The 21,933-nt window shown below is 43.4% G+C and overlaps 1 long non-coding RNA gene across 2 annotated transcripts in view; it reads right to left on the bottom strand.

Annotated features, from left to right (window-relative positions):
• The window catches only part of LOC132389999 (uncharacterized), a 34,643-nt gene that overhangs the window by 11,842 nt on the left and 868 nt on the right, over positions 1–21,933 (bottom strand). The window contains exons 1-2 of one of the 2 annotated variants that reach the window (XR_009510748.1): positions 16,554–16,716; positions 8,587–8,656 (exon numbers count right to left, since the gene is read on the bottom strand). This is a non-coding gene — a long non-coding RNA (uncharacterized LOC132389999). Of the gene's footprint in view, positions 1–8,586; positions 8,657–16,553; positions 16,717–21,933 lie in introns of those variants that run through there. The other variant, XR_009510749.1, reaches the window with a different exon arrangement.

The raw sequence follows: 21,933 nt of genomic DNA, 5'->3' as shown, positions 1-21,933 counted from the left end.
CTACCTGTGTTGGCACCTTCATGAAATTATGTACCTGTACCCCAAGTCTTTCTTTTCGTCAACAATCCTCAGGAACCTATTTTTCTCTGTCTGTGTCATAACCTGCTTTAACTTTCCAAAATCCATCATTGTGCATTTGTCTGACACTGTAAAAAAACCTCTCTATAAATATCTTCAGCAATAAATATCAATGAACCATTCACCTCTGAACCTTGGTCATATATGTTTTTATGAACCACTCACTACACTCTTCTCTACTTTGTTGTGCAGGAGAACACATTGCTGCCTCTCTATTTCTCTCATTGACAATTTATCTCTACATAAATAATTGTCTGACTTTTGTTTCCTCCTGCTTCTCTGCATGCCATCACACTTTACCACATTAAGCTTCATTTACCAAGTATTCTTCTCACCAGCTTCCCCCTGTCTTGTTGGAGAGACCAAATGTTCAATCACAACACGTCCCCTCATCACGTTCCCCATCATTGACACCGTGGATTCCGCACATTCTGCCCTTCCATCGGGTCATTAATATCAATAAGTCACTGATGATCCAGAACTGGTCCCTGGAAAACTCCACCAATTATATCCTCCTTACACGTTATTCTGTCTCAGTATGATAACCTGACTTCAATCAATATTAACACACTTCCATCCCAGCACAGAGCTCTTGTCTTGTGCACTTGCCTTACATGTGGTAAATGCTCCAGAAAGTACAAAGACACACTTCTCCAACTTCCCCTATAAAGTCTCAAAACTCTGGTATCACACAGAATGCTGGTGGAACGCAACAGGCGAGGCAGCATCTATAGGGAGAAGGGCTGTCGAAGTTTCGGGCCGAGACCCTTCGTCAGGACTAACTGAACGGAAAGATAGTAAGAGATTTGAAAGTGGGGGGGAATGCAAAATGTCAGGAGAAGACCGGAGGGGGTGGGGTGAAGCTGAGAGCCAGAGAGGTGATTGGTAAAAGGGTTACAGAGCTCGAGAAGGGAAAGGATCATGGGACGGGATGCCGAGTGAGAAAGAAAAGGGGAGGGGAGCACCAGAGGGAGATGGAGAACAGGCAGGGTGATGCGCAGAGAGAGAAAGAAAAAATAAAGGGAAAAAGGGGAAAAAAACTAAATATGTCAGGGATGGGGTAAGAAGGTGCATTAACGGAAGATAGAGAAGTCAATGTTCATGCCATCAGGTTGGAGGCTAACCAGCTGGTATATAAGGTGTTATTCCTCCAACCTGAGTGTGGGGTGAAGAGTCTCGGACCGAAACGTCGACAGTGCTTCTCCTAATAGATGCTGCCTGGCCTGCTGTGTTCCACCGGCATTTTCTGTGTGTTGTTTTAATATTCAGTAACCCAGGTTACAGGGTCCAAGACCAGGTTCCAGATGGACAGGGTGGTGAAGAGGGGTTTGGAACACTGTCCTTCAGTCAGGGCACCGAATATAGAAGCTGGGAAGAAATGGTGCAGATGTACACCACGTTGGTTTCGCCGTATTTTGCAAATAGTGTTTAGTTCAGGTCGCCCTGCTGTATGACAGACACCAATCAGCTGGAAAGAGTGCAGAGGAGATTTACTGGGATGTGACTGGATCTCAAAGGACTGAATTGTGAAAGGTGTTTTGGACAATTTTCCCTGGAATGTCAGAGAATGAGTGCTGGTATTGCAGAGGTGTATTGCAGTGTGGGTCGAATAAAACAGTCTTTCTGCCAGTGTTGGGGAATCAGGAACCGGAAGGCATTGGTGTAAGAGGAGATCTAATAGGAACCTGAAGGGCAACATTTCCAAGCACAGGCTGGACAGCAAATGGAATGAGCTACTGGGGGAGTGGTTGAATGAGGTACATCGAAGCAGTACTCGGACAGGCTAATGGGAAGGAAAGGTTTTGAAGGATATGGGTCAGAAGGTGGGAAATGGGACAAGGACGGAGGATAACATTGTTCATAATATCGTTGTGAGGCGGTTACAGACCAGAAGCTCAGATGGGAATTTTGGTCAGTGTGGACCATTTGAGCTGAAGACTTGTTTCTGTGCTGTGTGAATCTGACTGTAAACCCTCTTGGTTTAGTTCAATGACATTAAACTTTTCTAAATGACTTGTCATTTCTTCACAGATTATAGACTCCAGTACAGTTACCTACTTTGTTTTCCTTTCTCTTCCACCCTTCAGCAATGGTTTTCAGCTCCACTGGGACCTTTCTGTAACAGTGATTTTTGACAGATTCCAATGTCTCTACTTTCTCTCCAGCCTTCCTGTGAAACCGTCTGGTGCAGGTCGTTGGGAACTGGATATTTTTGCTTTTAGTCCCATTAGTTTATCACCCCTGATGGTGATTGCTACACATTATGGCACAGCATTGAAATGTCACCGTTAGATATCTGTAGGATGTTTGCTGTGTCCCCACTGAAAACACTAATGGAAATTATTGAGTTAACTAATCTGTTTTTCCTTCATATTTTTATCTTTTGTCTCATCATGAGTTACTGGAAAAATCCCGACTGTTTTGTCCACCCTGTCGTTGCCTCTTTGTTTGTTCTCTGAGTTAATATTTACCTTGAACTCTTTTAACCACAGACTGTTGTTTGCTCCCTGTGATTCCTCAGTCTGATCGGGATAAATGTCGGCTCTAACGAACCTTCTCCTTAAACATCTGCCACTGCTCATATTCAGGATCCTTCACCGCAAGAACTCTCTGTAATACCACCTCTTTACACAGATTACAACTGAAATGGCATGTTCCTGGGTAAATAAACTACTGTATGAAACTGTCTCTGACCATTCCACAAATTCCTCTTCCACTGAACCAGTCTGATTATTTTAATCAATAAACAAACAGAAGCAAACACACAGAGAATGTTGGAGGAACTCAGCAACCAGTCGACAGCTCGGGCTGGGAACCTTCATTCTGATTAAAGAGAAAGAGACAAAAGCCAGAATTAGGTGATGGGGGAGGAGTAGAAGGACAAGTGAGTGCGGGAGGGGTCTGGTTTCTGGAGGAACGATTATGTGAAGAGCTGAGTGACAGGCAGAAAAGGCAAAGAGATGAAGAGAAAGGAATCTAACAGGAGAGACGCAGGACCACGGGATTACACAAAAGAGATGGAGAGCCAGACAGAATTGATGAGGAGGTCATGGCGGTGCGTGAGGGGAAGTGAAGGAGTAAAAAGCCACCAGAATGGGGCGGGGGGATCCGAAGGAACGCTGAGGTGGAGTGGGCGGAAGAAGCACAGGATATTCATTTCTTGAATTTGAAGAAATCAATGTTCATGCCGTCGAGATTGGAGGCTACACAATCGGAATATGAGTCGTTGCTCATTCAACATATACTTGGCCTCATCGCAGCAGGAGAGGGGGCCATAGTCAGACATGCTGTTGATGGCCCTCCGCTGGTCAGGTTCGACCATGGATATTGTACCTTCGCGGATGAAAGTCAATATGCAAGTCAGGGTAGTACGATACATAAAGCAAGCTGTTGCCCATGCAGGGGTGAATGCTCTCCACGCAGCTGATGAATCCAGAGCAATGGTCGAGACCGATGCAGTCAGGCACCAGAGGTGTCGCAGAATTAGCGGTGTGTCTCGAAGTAGGGTTGACCGTCTCTAATGACATTTGATCTATTTCTGTCACAGCCCTAGCTGTATCTACACTAACTTCCCTCAAGGTCCAAGGGAAAATCCTGTCAGGACCCAAAGGCTTTTGCCATTTTATATTCGTTAAAAGCGCCAGTACTTCCTCTTTTTTACTCATCATAGTTTCCACAACTACCATACTTGTTTCCCTTATCTTACACGATACAATTTACTTCTCCTTATTGAATACCGAAGAAAATAAATTGTTCAAAATCGACCCCATCTCTTTTGGCTCCACATATAGCTGTCCACTCTGATTCTCTAAGGGACCAATTTTCTCCCTTACTATTGACTCCCTTTTGCTATTGATATAACTGTAGAAACATTTAGGATTTATTTTCACCATAGTTGCCAAAGCAACCTCGTATCTTCTTTTAGCGTTTCTATTTTCTTCCTTAAGAAAATTTATTTATATTCTTTATATTCCTCAAACACGTCATTTACACCATGCTGCCTATATTCATTATAGATCTTTCTCTTTTTAGAAATAATCTTCCAATGTCCCTTGAAAACCATGGCTCTCTCAAACATCTCACACTCTCTCATACCCGGACTCCAGCACCATCAATACTGGTTCAAAAGACCATGTAATGGCCCCCCGTCGATCTCGGCTGCCACAGCAACCCAGGGCATATTCAAAATCCGGACTCCAGCACCATCAATGCTGGTTCCAAAGACCATGGAATGGCCCCGCCGTCGATCTCGGCTGCCACAGCAACCCAGGGCATATTCAAAACCCGGACTCCAGCATCATCAATGCCAGTTCCAACGACCATGGACACCTTCAGCGCAATTGCGCAGACCCCAACTGCGACTCCAGCCTTGAACACCAGGCCGGGTCTTCACGTGCAGCGGTTGTGACTCCTGTCTGACCTTCCCCAAGCACCACTCTGCATTCTCCTCTCCCTCAATCCCATCGTCAGCTCCTGGACCCTCAGAGGCTCCACCTTCCTCTCACCCTAATCCTCCCCTCTCCACCGACTTCACCAGCCTCTCCCCTGTGATCTTATCTCTCAACCGTGCCGGGAATTTACCATCCCCTCCGACATTCAACTCCCTGAGGCAGAGTGCTCTGTCCTCAGTAAAGACCTCATCTTTGTGCTCCTTCGCCCACACCTCAGCGAGTTCGACGTACGCCATGATGCTGAACTTTTCTTCCGCCGGCTCCGTCTACGAGCCTAATTCTTCGGCAAGGACTCCCACCCCCACCGATGACCCGTCTTCAACCAAACTCCTCTTCATCAACACCCCGCTCTGGTCTTCTGCCTGCTCTGGATCTCTTTATTGCTAGCTGCTGACGGAACATCAACCATCTGGACTTCCACTTGTTCCACTTCCAACCTCACTTCTTCCGAAAGCTCTGCTCTCCGCTCCAACCCCAAACTCAGTATCAAACCCGCTGATAAGGGGGCGCTGTCGTGGCCTTGTGTACTGACTTCTACGTGGCCGAGGCACAGCGACAACTCACTGATACCTCCTCTTACTTACACCTCGATCATGACCCTACTAAGGAGCACCAGGCCACTGTCTCCCAAACCATCACCAACCTTGTCAGCTCAGGGGAGCTCCCATCCCCTGCCACCAATCTCATAGTTCCCACACCCCGTACTTCCCGTCTCAGCCTCCTGCACAAGATGCACAAACCTGCCTGTCCAGGTAGACCTATTGTCTCAGCTTGCTTCTGCCCGACCGGACTCATTTCTGCGTATCCTGACACAGTTTTATCCAACCTTGTTCAATCCCTTCCCACCTATGTTCGTGACACTTCTCATGTTCTGAATTTTTTCGGTGATTTTTAGTTCTATTGCCCCCCACTGCTTTATTTTCGCCATAGATGTGCAGTCCCTATATACCTCCATCCCCCACCAAGAAGGTCTTAAAGCTCTCCGATTATTTTTGGATTCCAGACCAAACCAATTCCCGTCTATCACCACTCACCTCCGTCTAGAGGAATTCGTTCTCACTTTCAATAATTTGTCCTTTGGCTCCTCCCACTTCCTCCATACCAAAGGTGCAGCCAGGGGCACCCGCATGGGTCCCATCTACGTCAGCCTTTCTGTTGGCTTTGTGGAGCAGTCCATGTTCCAAGCCTATACGAGTATCTGCCCCCCTCTTTTCCTTCGCTACATCGACGACTGCATTGGTGCTGCTTTCTGCACGCATGCTGAACACGTTGATTTCATTAACTTTCCCTCCAACTTCCATCCTGTTCTCAAATTTACCTGGTCCATTTCCGACACCTCCCTCCCCTTTCTTGATCTACCTGTCTCCATCTCTGGAGACGGCTTATCTACACATATCTTCTATAAGCCGACTGAATCTCACAGCTACCTGGACTATTTGTATTCCCACTATGTCTCTTGCAAAAATGTCATCCCCTCTTCGCAATTCCTGCGTCTCCGCCGCATCTGCTCTTGGGATGAGGCTTTTCATTCCAGGACGAAGGAGATGTCTTCCTTTTTCTATATACCGTCTGGGCAGCATCCAACTTGATGGCATGAACATTGACTTCTCTAACTTTCGTTAATGCCCCTCGCCTTCTTACCCTAGCCCTGATTTAGTTATTTCCCCGCCCCCGCCACTTTTTGTTCTCTCTCTGTCCATCACGCTGCCTGTTCTGCATCTCACTCTGGTGTTCCTCTCCACCTTTCTTTCTCCCTAGGCCTCCCGTCCCATGTTCCTTTCCCTTCTCCAGCCCTGTATCCCTTTTGCCAATCAGCTCTCTAGCTTTTTGCTTCAACCCACCCGCTCAGGTCTTTTCTTATATTTTTGCATTTCCCCCTCCACCTCCTATTTTCAAATCTCTATCTTTTCTTTCAGTTAGTCCTGACGAATGGTCTCGGCCCGAAACATCGACAATGCTTCTTTCTATACATGCTGCCTGGCCTGCTGCGTTCCACCTTCATCTTGTGTGTGTTTCTCGAATTAGCAGCATCTGCAGATTTCCTTGTGTTTACATTGATTTCTTACAATTTTAAAAGTAAGGTTGCTATTAATTGATACCAAATTATTCAAAGGAAAATTTTCATTCTTATGAAAATTTATTTTATGTCCTGAAAACTGGCAAAAACAGGAGAATGAAGGAAGTACGAAAGGTAATGAAGTCTTAACATTACAAATTTAAAGCAAAAGGTCATCGGCATAATGCAAAAGTTCTAAAGAAAGGACATATTTGACACAGCTTTGTGGACCAAGAAGCCTGTATTGTGCTGTTGCAATTCTACGTTCTGTATGTTCCTATTCTACCTGTTTCCTCAACACTACATGCCCTTCCACGAATCTTTCTAACATCTGAAACTTGGCAACACAGCCATCTATTCTATCATATAAGTCATTATATACAGCAAAAAAAAAGAAGTGATCCCAACACCGACCACTGTGGAACACCACTGGCCACTGGCAGGTAACCGGAAAAGGAGCATTTTATTCCCAATTGCTGCCTCTTACCAATCAGCCAATGACCTGACCATGTTAATAACATTCTAGTAATATCATGGGCTCTTACTTTTGTAATCAGCCATCTGTGTGGTAACTTGTCAAAGGCCTTCCTGACGTCCAGATAAACAAAATCCGCTGCATCCCATTTATCTATCCTACTTGTATTCTCCTCAAAGAATTCCAACAGGAAGACGTGAATTATTCAACGAGTAAATAAATAGACTAAGCTCAGAGATAGTGCTTAGCCGATGACGAATTATTTTGACACAACTAAAGCATCCATTTATCACTGACTGAAGAGTCGTGGAAGATTGAAGATTGTCACCATCCAGACTTTAGGTGATCCTAACCCTCTGTGCAATTCCCAATCTACAATACAAGGTCAGCAATATTCATTTGTTACTGAAAGCTTGGAGCCATAAAAATGTTATAAAATAAACATTTAACATTGAATCGGATAGAAAACCTGATTCATAAAGGTTTGGATACAGGAGGAAGTGGTTTATGATGAATGTTAAATTGTGTCAATGCTTAAAATAAGGGATAGCAAAAAATAAAGGCCTGAAAGAGGACCACAAGCTTTAGGTTTGGAGGCCATTGTGCCTCAATGACCCTGAGTTCTATGTTGTCTGGAGACAGGGGCTTCCGCTTTGGCTCTCGGCAGTATCAGCCGTACCAAATAGGTCAATAAGTAGAGGCCAGGCTAAGAGAGGTCCACGGGTCTGGGCGTTCAGCCAAGGAATAACAACTCTGACTAGTAAGACCAAACTGCTCCAGAAACAGCAATGAAGAATTATTCTAGATCTGAGTGTAAGGCTTCTCCTCAGTCTCCACGTGGGATGTGTACTGGACTGCACTGAAACCCAAGAGGAAGCTAGTGACATGGTGAAGAAAGCCCTGACCACGGCCAGAGAAGGAAGACATTTATTTCTGCCCTAACTGTCAGTAGTGTAATTGGCAGAAAATATAAATATAATAGTTGCACTTGGACTTTTAGCATTTTTCATTCTCAAATTATAACAGCTCAGAAGTGGTAGTCGGATGCAGCAAATTGAAGTACTTTATTACACAGAAGGAAACAACTCCAATGTCATGATGAACATCCTCTTATCATTAGTCGTGTGCTCTGAATCATTCACCAGGAAATGCTGATGGATATTTGCCATACACACACATACTCATTGCAGAAATCAAAATCATATTTCTGGAGGTGTATTTCCTTAGCATCAGCTTGGCTTACAATTGAGACTGGATACAATTGGAAAGGAAGCTGAAATGTTTTCTCTGGAACACCAGAGACTGAGGCGGGATCAGATAAAAGTTTATAAGTTTAAAAGAGGCACAGATAGATTAGACAGGGAGTATCTGTTTCCCGTGGTTGAAATGTCAAATACCAAAGGGCAGGCATCTAGAGTGAGAAGGCATGGGTTCAAGGGGCACATGAGAGGTAGGCTTTTGACTCAGAGAGTTGTGGATGACTGGAATGCATTGTTCTTACGAGCTCTTAACAGATCTTTACTTACCAAACGGTTACCTGCTGTGTTCTGGACAGCTATGTGGGAATATGCATCTCAGACTTTCGCACATATTTTCCTGTGAATTGACAAGAAACAAAGAACAGTGAATTCAGCTTGCAGCTCCGTTATCTCAGACTATTGACTTTGTTGCCCATGGAAGAATTCCACAGCATGCTTTCTGGAGTGCTGTTGCACTGAAAAGGGTTCAGGTATGAGGACAGGTGACAGAAAATAGTTGAGAGAATAACACACGCCAATCCTCATGGAGGGATCAGAAATTAAATGAGGGAGCTAAGTTCCTGGGTGTGAAAATATCCGAGGACCTAACCTGGACCCAACATATTTATGCTGTGGTAAAGAAGGTATTTCGGCGGCTATATTTCAATAGAAATTTGAGTAGATTTTGAATGTCACCAAAAACGCTATACTTTCTTGGAAGCTTGACAAAATTTGACATGTTAGCTGAAACATTTACAAATTTCCACAGTTGTTTGTTAGAGAGTATATTGACTGGTTTTCTCGTGGCCTGATATGGAAGCATCAATGCCATTGTACGGAAAAGCCTGTCAGTAGTAGTAAATATGGCCCAGTCCGTCATTGGTAAACCAAACCCACTAATCCCTCCTACCTACACCATGTCCAAATCCCTCCATCTTTCTGCATCAGATCACCTCTCAGTCTCTGGAGTTGCAGTGAAAACAACTATTTTATTACCCCTCTTGTGATAGTACACACCCTTTAACTGAGGCAGCATCCTGGTAAACATACTCTGCACCCTCTACTGAGCCTCCACATCCTTCCAAGTGTGGGGCCACCAGAACTTTATGCAGTGATCCTGACGTGGCCCAACGAGAGTTTTACCAAGTTGGAACATGAATTTTGAACTCAGTACCTGGACAAATAAATGAAAGCATTCTGTAAGCTTCTCTGAAGCAACATATCAACCTGTGTAGCTACATTCAACTAGCAATGAATGGGGATGCCATGATCTCTGCTCAGCAACACTCTAAAAGACCTTGTCCATAACAGAGTTCTGTCTCTTTGCATTTGCCCTGCAGAGTTGCAGTTGCTCACATTTCTCTGGGTCAAATTCCATCTGCCATTTCTCAGCCTATATCTGCAACTGATCTATATTTTGTTGTATTTATTGCCACTCCCTTGTACTATCCACAGCTCCGTCAGTCCTGGTATCATCTGCTAATTTACTAACGAATCCATCTACATTTTCATCCAGGACATCTAGAGACATTACAAGCAGCAGAGGTCCCATAATAGATCGCTGTGAAACTCCACTAATCGAAGACCTCCAGCTCCAATGTTTTCCTTTAACCACTCCTCCTGTCTCTTATGCGAAAGCCAGTACTGACTCCAAACAGCCAATTCCTTGCCAACCACATGCATCTGAATTTTCCGGATTACCATCCAAAAAGACTTTGCCCAGCGCCTGAGTAAAATCAATGTAGATACACGCACTGCCTACCCTTATCAAGCTCTATGTAAATAGCTTCTATTTGGATAAACAAGTTTGCCAAGAATAATCAATTGAAGGTGACCATGAACAAACAGGTCCTGACTCAGTGTCGTCAGTTGGGGGTCGTATGTCCGCACTGTCCCTGGGATCAAATCCACATATTTAGACATCAAAGTTAACACTATTGCTGCCAGAAGATGTGAGAAACAAGATACACTTAAACATTATCCATATCATTTCCAATCTGTTGAACCCATTTCCCTGCAATTTAGTGAAAGACTGTCTATAGCCGTAGTTATGTGACTTGTCAGGACCTCAGTCCGAGCATGATTCAGCTGTACCCTGTCCAATCAAATCATCTCCATTCCTCCCCAAAAGTGGGACCAAAGTATCATGAATATCAGCAATCTTCCTCCAGTCTTTGAGGCACACTTTTAACTCCCTAATCTAATTGATCCTGTAACAAGCGCACGCACTTTACATAACAATGCAGAGTATATTAACCTTTTGATTCTGATTCCTATATTTATTTCTTAGCTGCTTAGCAGTCACTTTTCAGTGGTTATCCTATTTGCTGGACTCACCTGGACCAGGACCACTGATCATTTTTTTTCTCCCACCCCAAATTCCTCCGCAGTTCAGATGTGATGCCCCAAATCTATTATTTACTTATTTATTGAGATGCAAGATGGAACAAGGACTTCCATCCCCTCAAGCTGCGCCACCTAGTAAACCAAGGTACAAGCTGTGTAATCACAGGACAATTTGTAATGATCAATTCCCAAGCCTATCGGTCTTTGAACCGTGAAAAGAAACTCGATCAGTCGGGAATATCCCAAGCTTTCCACTCAGTGGATGTAAAGAGACTCCGAGCATGATGGGACTGGAATTTTTCTCCAAACTCCGGAACGTCCCAGTCGCCCCACTCTTTAAGAAATGTGAAAGGCAGAAGATAGGAAACAAGGGGCCAGATAATCAGACTTTAGTGGTAGGGACGATGTTGGAGTTGATTGTAAAGGATGTGGTTTAGGGATTCTGGGAGGCACGAATAGCTTGTCGGAGGCATGGTTTCCTTGAGAAAACCTTGCCTGACTAATCTGTTGGAATTCTTTGAAGAAAGAAAAAAATAAGATAGACAAATATGTTGATGTTGTGTCGATGTAGATACGTTGATGTTGTGGACATAGATTTTCAGAAGGCTTTTCACAAGCTGCCACACATAAGGCTGTTTAATAAACTATAAACCCATGGTATTATTGAAAAGATACCAGCACGGATTCAAGAAGTGCTGCTTAGCAGGAGGAAAAGAGCGGGGAGAATGGGATCCTTTTCTGATTCATTACCCTGACTATTGGTGTTCCTCATGGCTTTGTGTTGTGACCAATTTTTTTTTATTATATGAGAATGATTTGAATGATGGGATTGATGGACCTGATGGAATTGATGGCCTTGTTGCAAAGTTTGCAGACGATACAAAGATAAGTGAATCGGCAGGTAGATTTGAAAGAATAGGGAAGATACAGAAGAATTCGATACATTAAGGGAATGGTCAAATAAGTGGCAGATGAATCCAATGTTGAGAGGTTTATGGTTGTAAACTTTGTTAGAAGAAATGAAAGTTTTACTGCTTTCTAAATGGAAATAAAACATAAAAATCTGAAGTGCAAAAGCATTTGGGATTCCTGTGCAGCATTTGAAAACTTAATTTGTTGGTTGATTCTGTGGTCAGGAAGGTAAATGCCGTGTAAAATTTTATTTCAAGAGAATCAGAATATAAAACCGAGGATTGAATGTCTTGTAATATGAAGAGCATTTAGAACATAGAACATGGAAAACTTCCTCCACAATGCAGGTCCTTTGGCCCACAATGGTTTACCGAACATTTTTTTGAATTTCGAATTTACCCCGGATTACACATAGCCCTCTATTTTTTCTAAACTCCATGTTCCATCCCAGGAGTCTCTTCAAATACCCTATTGTATCCTCCTGCACCATTCCACGAACTCATCACTCACTGCTTAAAATACTTACCCCTGACATCTCCTCTGTATCTACTTCCAAACACCTTCAAAATGTGCCCTCACACATTAGCCTTTTCAGCCCTGGGATAAGACCTCTGACTATCCGCACAAACAAAGCCCCTGATCATCTTATACACCTCTATTATGTCACCACTCATCCTTCGTTGCTCTGAGAAGAAAAGGACAAGATCATTCAATCTATTCTCAATGGGCATGCTCCTCACTACCGGGACCATCCTCGTAAATCTCCTCTGCACCCTCTCTGTAGTCTCCACATTCTTCCTTTTGTGCAGCGACCAGAAGTGGACACAGTATTCCAAGTGGGGACTGACAGGGGTACTATATAGCTGCAATATTAACCTCTCGGCTCTTGATCTCAATCCCACAGTTGGTGAAGGCCAATGCACCGTATGTCTCATCAACCACAGTCAACCTGAACAGCAGCTTTGAGTGTCTTATGGACCTGGACCCCAAGATCCCTCTGTTCCTCCACACTGCCAAGAATTTTACTATTAATACTATATTCTGACATCATAATTCACCTACCAAAATGAACCACCTCACATTATCTTTGTTGAACTCCATCTGCCAACTCTCGGCCCAGTTTTGCACCATATCAATGTTCTGCTGTGAAATCTGACAGCTTTCCACACTATCCACAACACGCCCAACCTCTGTGACATCAGCAAATTTACTAAATCCTCTTCCACTTCCTCATCTAGACCATTTATAAAAATCAGAATGAGAAGGGCGTCCAGAACAGGTCCCTGAGGCACACCACTGGTCGCCGAACTCTATGCAGAATATGCCTCGTTTAAAATCACACTTTTCCATCTGTGGGCAAGCTAGTTCTGGATGCTCAAAGCAATGTCCCTTGGATCCCATGCCTGCTTAGTTTCTCCATAAGCTTTCCATGGGATATCATATGAATTGCATTACTAAAGTCCATATACACTACGTTTTCCGCTCTACCTTCATCAATATATTTAGTTACATCCTCAAAAAATTCAATCAGACTCATAAGGCACAACCTTCTTTGACAAAGCCATGCTTTTAATTTATAATCATATTATACCTCTCCATATGTTTATAAATTCGACCTCATGGGATCTCTCCACCAAAGTACTAACCATCAACTGAAGTAAGACTCACTGGTCTTCAATTTCCCGGGCTAACTCTGCTTCCTTTGTTGAATAATGGAACAAGATCTGCAACACTCCAATCCTCCGGAACTTCTTCTGTCCCCATTCATGAAGCAAATATCATTGCCATGGGCTCCACCCCTCGCCTTCCACAGTCGCCTGTGTTCCATTCACACGTATCCCCCGGCAATCTTTATTGGTCCTATTCTCTCACGTCTTATCCCCTTGCTATTCCTGTCATTGTATAATGACTTGGGGTTTTCCTTTATCCTGCTCATCAATCCTTCACCTGGCCGCTTCTGGCCTCAATCTTCTAGATCTCAATCATTATCTAGTCTTTCGCACCTTTCATGAGCTTTTGCTCTCCTCTTGATTAGATTTACAACAGCATTTGTACCCCATGGTTCCTGTCCCGTACCATCCTCTCCCTGTCTCATTAGAACACATCTCTTCAGGAATCCACACAAACATCCACTGAACATTTCCCACATTTCTGCCATACATTTCCTGATAACATCTGCTCCCAATTCAAGCTTCCACGTTCCTACCGGATAGCATGATATTTCCCCCTACTCTTATTAAACGTTTTCCTAACTTATCTGTTCCTATCCCTCTCCAATGTCATGGTAAAGGAGATAGAATTGTGATCTCTATCTCCAAAATGCTCTACCACTGAGAGACCTGACACCTGACTAGGTTCATTTCCCAATACTCGATCAAGTACAGCCTCTCCTCATGTAGGCTTATCATCATATTTTGGCAAGAAACTTTCCTGAACCCACCTAACAATGCCACTCCATCTAAACCCCTTGCTCGATGGAGATGCTAATTAATATTTGGGAAATTAAAATCGCCCACTAAGTCAACCCTGTTATTATTGCATCTTTGATGTCCCTGTCATCTGAGTCACAGGGGCAGACTCTGTGTCAGAAGTGCCACCATAGTTGCTTCCCCCATAGACTGTCTCCCCCAACAGTACTCTGCATTGTTTTCAAAGCATTTTCATAGCACCAGACATGTTAGACTGCCACCAACATAATAGTACCCTAACCCCATAACCAACATTTCTACTTCATATCCAAGATCCACAAACCCGCCTGTTTCAATGAATTTCTCCCAGAGCCATGAACAGTGAGATCTCTTCCTAAATGTAAATGCCTTTTCAAAATACACTTGGCCTCTGTTTGTTAACCCTGAGTTTTCCAGAGCCCAACTTATACTCAAAAGTATCAGAAGCAAAGTGGATCTACCTCAGTCTGCATAGGTGAATTTGACTTTCCTCCACTTCTGTAATTTGTGCATTGTTAACCTACACCGACAAATACACTAGCTCAACAGGTTCAGTAACTCAAGTTCAAGTACAGACAACCAAATAAAGAAATGTTCCTCCAAACCATGGTGCACTCAGAAAACATATACCCACAAAGCACAGCACATTTTAACACACCATTATCACAAATAAATGACTAAAATAAAATTCACAATACATGCAGTGGGCAGCACGGGTGAATTGTAAAGAGTAAACAGTAAACAATAAACAGCTCACATTGCTCGTGATGAGACCTTGGTGGTGCGAGGATATTTATTAGGTTCTCAGCCTGAGGGAAGAAGCTGTTACCCAATCTGGCAGTCGTAGACCTGAAGCTCCAGCATTTAATTCCTAAAGATTGTGGGTGTCAAACAGATTGGCGGATGTGTGGTACGAGACCTGAACAAATTTAACTTTGTTATTTCACTAATGCTGCCCTCAAACGTTGTTAACATTCATTCTGTCTTTGTTCCTTGAGCGTGTCCTGTCAACCAGCCAGTCCAGAATTCTTGTTGTCATGGAGAATAGCTGAGAACAGAAGCAGTTCTTGCAGTCTCCATTTCTCTAAGTTCATCTTTCTCCCTCTATGATACATCAGTCTTCCATCAGCTGAATAACAGAACTGAGCAGCAACAAGATAAGCAAGGCCACATGGTCGACAGGCACCAGTAGAACACACAAAGGGTGAAATATACATTGATCAATTTGTACTTTTTGTGACTGCACATAAAATATATTGGAATACGATGCACTGTTTCGATGTAAGTGAACAATTGGTGAGGTGTAGAAGAGGATATTTTAGGTCCGAATGTAAATGTCTGGGTCAATACGAGTGGCATTCAGATCTGTCACTGAAAGGGTAGCGATGAGCATACTGGAAATATAGGTGCAGCAGATAAACACCAGTAAAATTTTTAAACCTGATGTGGATGTAAGGCAAAGAACACCATGAATGTATCAAGTTCAGACAGTGACCAGCCTCTGATCTCTGCTGGATAGTGGAACAGGTTTAGTAGTCCCACAGGAAACACTGAGATTCTAAAGTGTTTGAGATTATCACTCATCATTCACTCAAAATCTACATTATGCAAGCTGTCCTCTTAATACAATTTTTCTCTGGAGAACATGCTCAGAATGGCCTAGGACAATTCATCTGGGTATGTTTCCATCTTGGCCCACAGACACTTCATAACGCCAGTCCATGGGGTTAATTCAGTATTAAGCCCGAAAGCTGAGTGCTGCTTACTATATATAAAGTCACACTCGATAACGGAGTCAGCTCACAGGGGAGCTGGAAGCACCAGTGACAGTAGATCAGTTTGACAATTGATTCTCTGCACTGGTTTGCCAGCTGACTGCACATCAGCTTGACTCAAAAGAGCACAGGGCCAGTTCCAGAGCGAGCAGCTGCTCTGCTGACATCGGCAGCTTTTTCCACAAACTCAGTTTTAAAGATTCATCGGCTGAAAACACATGTCCACTATTACAAAAAGAAAATAATCTGAACTACTTAATAAAATAGATTTGGAGAAATATACTGCACAGAAAACAGGCACTTCGGCCAAACACATCCACGCTGAGCAAGTTACCTGAATGAGCTTCTTATTTGCCCTCAATGACCCTCTAAACCTTTCTAATCAATGCACATGTCCAAATGTCTTCTAAATGGTAAAAACATGTCTATTAACTTAGTTTGTACTTAGTAAATCTGAGATGAATTTAGCCAGGGGATTTCCCAGCTTGTGAACTGGGAAGATCTGTGGAATGTCACTCTCTCTTTTTGGACTCTATGGAAAGTCTATGGTGGAGCACAGGGGCCGTCGGCTGAGTCCAATGCAGGATTTACAGTTGTCCAGTTATGGGGATTTCCCTCCACAGATACGTATTAGTCGCAATTAGAGATCAGACTTGACATCTATTGCACAAAGACCAGCTCGTTCAATTCATACAAAGTCTGCAGGGTAACATAGTATTCCTCAGCTGACGAGAAATAAATCTCAATAATTTATTCACGATGCCCGATGACCTACCTTTTTCCCTTCAGGAGCTGGGGTTTGGATTCAAAGATATTAAGTGGTGTAAAGTGCTGACCACTGATTTGCTACGTGGAAGTGGGTGAGATGATTCTGCATTGACAGAAAAGCTGACGTCATCCTGTTACGTATTCCGGCAACAATGAATATATGTTCGGCAAGGGGTTCTGTATAACAAATAACACGTTTATTAAACACAGAAAACAAACCCCCCCAAAAGTAACCAAACACTAACGTAACCGGAAACAGCTGCTGTGCGGCAGCTCAAACAGTCCTTAAAGCGATATTGCAAAAACAGTTCTTGAAAGTAGTATTGCCAAAAGTTCGATATGCTCACAGTTCAGCTAAAAGGAGAGACTTTATAAGACTATTTAAATTTTCTTTCACGTCGCTTCACTTCGATACCCGATGTCGAACTTCTCCCACGACGAATTTACAAAATGGAACGGCTTAAAGGCACTGACCTTTCCTTTATCACACTGTCCTCAATCTCCGGCTTTCCCGCAGAGATTAACACGTGAACAGTCCACGAAATCCTTTCGATTAAGGATTAAATAAGGTCGAACCCGTTTCACCGTCGAAATAGATCCTCCTCGATCTTCGATCTTCACTCTCCACTGATTTCGGAACTAGCAGTATTTCAAGAACCTGCTGGCAATGATCTTTTAAGCTTTTGGCATTTGATAAAACTTCAACCTTCAGCTAAACTGCGTCATCCCATTAAATCACGCAGTGGCATGAAATCAACTTGACAAATCCAGCCACGAGCTGCCCCTCCTCACAGGGTGGGGTCTTCCTTTTATAACCAGTAAAAAAAAACTGTCACATGATCTCTACTGGCGGGAAAATGACGTCATTTCACCATCACAAGACCATTACCTCAAGTCCAGTACAGCTTCAACCCCTGTCAAGTGACAAGGGTACCACTGTCATGTCACGAGTACGTAACCATCCATTCGTGGAATATACTGTTTTTAACTTTCCATTTGTTTTACAGTACCCAGTGAAAAACATCCACTTCATGTGACAGAAGCCATAACAGATCATAAGTCTGTTGGTTATTCAAACTTTATCTGGAGACCTAATAGAGAAATCCCATCCTTACCCATTCTGGTTTTTCATCACTCTCATCCCTACATCTAGACTCCTGACTCTTATCTGCCTCCTGACAGGCCTTTTGATAGTATCAAGTCTCCAGGAGCTTGTCAGGACGGGGACAGGATTGGACCCGAATGCAGAACGCAGGCACTGAAGTACTAGGGGTAGGACAGGATGGGGATGCCGTGGCATGCAGGGGCTTATGCAGGCGGGGCTGGATCCCCGATTTCGTGATAGGGCAGGAGGATCCCAGAGCTCGTGGCGGGCCGCATGGATCCCGGGCAGGGCCACCTCCCAGGCTAAAAACACGGAGGCATCTGCAAGGAGCGGACACCTGGGCAGGTGCGGGGCACAACCCTTAGTGAGCAATGGGTGGAAAGGGCAGAATCCCCACCGGGCAGCGGCAGTCCAGCCGGGCCTGCCTGAGGGAGGCAAGGAATCAGAAGAAAGCTGCGTCCACGTGAGCAGTAGGGCTACCGTGATACACCGGTTTATTGGGAAGGGCAACCAACAGCGTGACAGCGCAGGCAAGGCGACTAAGGCGGAACAGCGGGACCAGCGCACACGAGAGAAGCAGTGGAACAAGTCCAACCGGACAGAACATATGCAGAAGAGGCCGGCAACAGGGCAAAACAGGATTCCGAGCAGCCGGCAACCAGGGAAAGAGCAGAATTCAGAGCCGGCAGCCCAGGTACAGATCGGGTTAAACCGGCTTCGGAGTAGGACAACCCACACCCAGGCTCAGTCCCCGAGTCCCTTATAAACACCTGCCCCCTATTAGGCTACAGCTGTCCCTCCTTAAGTCAAGACGATCCAATGGCTGCGGGTGACAGGAGGGCTGGCTGGAGGAAGAGAAGAATGCTTAGATTCATGGTACTTTGCTTCCACTATTGCGGAAGGATGGAGATGATTTGATTGGACAGGTTCCAGCTGAAACATGCTAGGTCTGAAGTCCTGACAAATCACATAACTAGGGCTGTGGACAGTATTTCACTAAATAGCAGGGAAGTGGGTTCAACAGATTGGAATTGGAATGTTTTTATTATTGCCATAGGTACCGCAATAGTGAATGTTTTTGCATGTATACCCTTGAGACAAATCAAATCATATCGTTACACAGTGTAATGAGGTAGGATAAGGTAAAACATTAATAATGCAGAAGGTGTAGAATAATGTGCAGAATAATTACAATAGAATTAAGGAAAAATATGGATGAAATAATAGCATCCATGACATCACTGACGAGCGCTGCCTCAAAAAGGCAGCATCCATCATGAAGGACCACCACCACCCAGGACATGCCTTCTTCCCATTTCTACCATCATGGAGGAGGTACAGGAGCCTGAAGGCACACACTCAATAGTTCAGCGACAGCCTCTTCCCATCTGACATCGGATTTCTTACTTATTTAACTTTTTTATACTATTTTTATAGAAATCTAACTGTGATTTACTGGTTTTATTATAATGTATTACGATGTACTTCTCGAGCATAACACATTTCAAGACATATAGCAGTGATATTAAACCTAATTCTTTTTGTGAATATTAAAGAGGATACAAAGAGTACTTTTACAGATGTATAAACAGTAAAAGAGAGTGTAGAATGGATATTGGACCTCTGGGAAATGACACTGGAGAAGTTGTCAGATACACTGAAACGGCAGAGAACTGTACACGTACTTTGTGTCAGTCTCCAATGTTTTCCGACATGAAGAGATGCCAGAAATTGAAGCCTGGGCGGCATTGAGTATCATCACTTTTAATAAGGAGATATTGCTTGGAGAGTTGTAAATCCTGACGGTGGATGGACAAGACATCACGGATTCGCAAAAAGAGGCTGAAGCGATTGTGAAGGCATTCATAGTGCAAGAATAATTAGTCAGGAATTGCTCCCCGTGACCGGGAAATCACAAATGTCACTCTACTCCTGAGGAACACAGGAAGGAAAAAGATAGGAAATTATTGGTTGCTGACCAAGATTGCAGTGGACGGTGCAATTTGAGAGTCCATGCTACGGATGAGGTATAAGTGCATCTTGGTTCTTACTTCTCCTAACAGTAAGAGTGTTCACTTTGATTTTGTAAATATGTGGATTTCATCTCCAGGCACAGTGAGTATATAAGATCCCCATTTGAATACACTAAGATATGAACTGTTTGTTCATAGTCACAGTGCATTGATTACTCTTCACAAACATGTTTATCCAAATATTTGCGCCATTGCAAAATACTCCATTTGAGGTTGTTCCCCTCCCTGAATCACAATATATAGGGGACAACCACCGAAATCTGATACAGCAGCTCAAAGAAAGCAACTTCGATTTCTTCGTTACAGGTAAATCTGATTTGTCTGAGTCTTTCTGAAATAATTATTGACAAGCATTAAATGGAGATGGCTTCATTGGTAAATTGGCAGATGATTAAACAATTGATGGAGCTGTGGATAGTGTGGAGGACTGGCAATAAATACAGCAAAATGTAGATCAATTGCAGATATAGGCTGGGAAATGGCAAATGGAATTTGACCCAGATAAATGTGACGAATTGCACCTCAGTAAGGCAAACGCAAGACAGAACACTGTTATGGGCAAGGTCCTTTGGTGTTGCTGAGCAGAGAGATCATGGCATCCTAGTTCATTGCTAGTTGTAAGTAGCTACACAAGTTGGTATGTTGTTTAGAAATAGGCTTACAACCTGCTTGCATTTATTATTCAAATAATTTAGCTCAATAGTCATGTTCCTACTTTGTAAGACTCTCGTTGGGACACATCTGGATGACTGCATACAGTACTGGTCGCCCCACACTTGGAAGGATGTGGAGGCGTTGGAGAGGGTGAAGAATATGTTTACCAGGATGCTGCTTCATTTAGAGGGTGTGTGCTATCACAGGAGGCGTAATAAAATGTTGTTTCCACTGGAGCTCCAAAGGCTGAGGGGTAATCTGATAGAGGATTGCAGGAAGATGGAGGGTATGGACATGGTATAGGCAGGAAGTATTAGTGTTTGGGTGTTTTTGATTTGCTTTATAGCTAGTTCATCACAACATTGTGGCCCAAATGGCCTGGTGCTGTGCTGTACTCGTCATTGTTCTATGTTCTCAAAGCATTTTCATAGCAAACTGACATGTTTGACTGTTAGTTTGTAGCTGTTGGTTAAATCCTTTGCAATTTACAACTTGCTATTTCTAAACTCAAGGTCAAGATTCCAATTAGAATTTTAAATCTCTCACAATATCATTAGACATGTTGGCTCCTAAACTACACAAGCAGCAATGACGTTAAATTAGTTTCGACATTCCATGTTCATGAGATGTTCTTCTGCACACCATTGATTTAACATGTCGTAATTTGAGTTAATAGCACCTTTCTGTCACCTTAAACAGTCTGACATATCACAGAAACAAATATTTTCACCCATAGAACTGCCAAAGATCAGATGACTTATCTTTAAACGCTGGAATCTCTTGTACATGAAAGTCGCTGAAGGTTCTGAGATTCTCAAACCACCCTGCCTGGCACATGTGATCAATCCATGGTCAAGGTCACTACGATCTCATTTCTCTTCTATGCTGATGTTTGGTCTCAACAGCAAATGAATCTCCTGACCATTCCTGCATGCTTTTATGCATTAAGTTACATCGAAAATTTTGGATGATGAGATATCGGCACTAACAAGTGTAGTGGGATGTACGGGTGTCCATAATAAAGTGGCCATTGAATGTATTATGCTCTGATTGGGCTGTCCTGAACCATTTCTCTGTCATTGAGGTATTTTAGAAGTACAGTTTCTGATAAATTGAAAAAACAGCATCCAATCTCACTCATGCAGCAATGTTACGACAATGTGTTTGATAATGACACTGATAGAAAGGACAAGGACTGAACACCAGGGAGAACTTGCCCATCTTTTCCAAGGTACATGGAAATCACTCAAGAGGCTTTAACAACTCTGCCTGGATTGCTTCAGAGCTGCATTGAAATAGCATCCTAGAATTTGAACTGTTCACAAGATTGGACCTTGAACCCATTCTATAGCCTCAAGGGAAGAATCACACCACCTGGTCACACTTGACACTGATACGAACTCAGCATAAAAACAACTTTAGGGAAATGGAAAACAGTCAGCTCAGCAAAGGCAGCAGTACAGGTACTTGCAGCTCATACGGAATGGAATCTAAATTCATACTCTCTGTGATTAAAGAAGAGAATAGTAATTTTAATGTTATTCTATCTACAATTGAAGGGTGTTCTAAAGTAGTCTTCAAGGCTACTAGAGTCT

The sequence above is a fragment of the Hypanus sabinus genome, unplaced genomic scaffold (assembly GCF_030144855.1).
Source record: "Hypanus sabinus isolate sHypSab1 unplaced genomic scaffold, sHypSab1.hap1 scaffold_734, whole genome shotgun sequence".
NCBI classification, from domain to species: Eukaryota; Metazoa; Chordata; class Chondrichthyes; order Myliobatiformes; family Dasyatidae; genus Hypanus; species Hypanus sabinus.
Note: the sequence above shows the minus strand (reverse complement) of the source record. Positions and strands in the feature narration are given on the sequence as shown.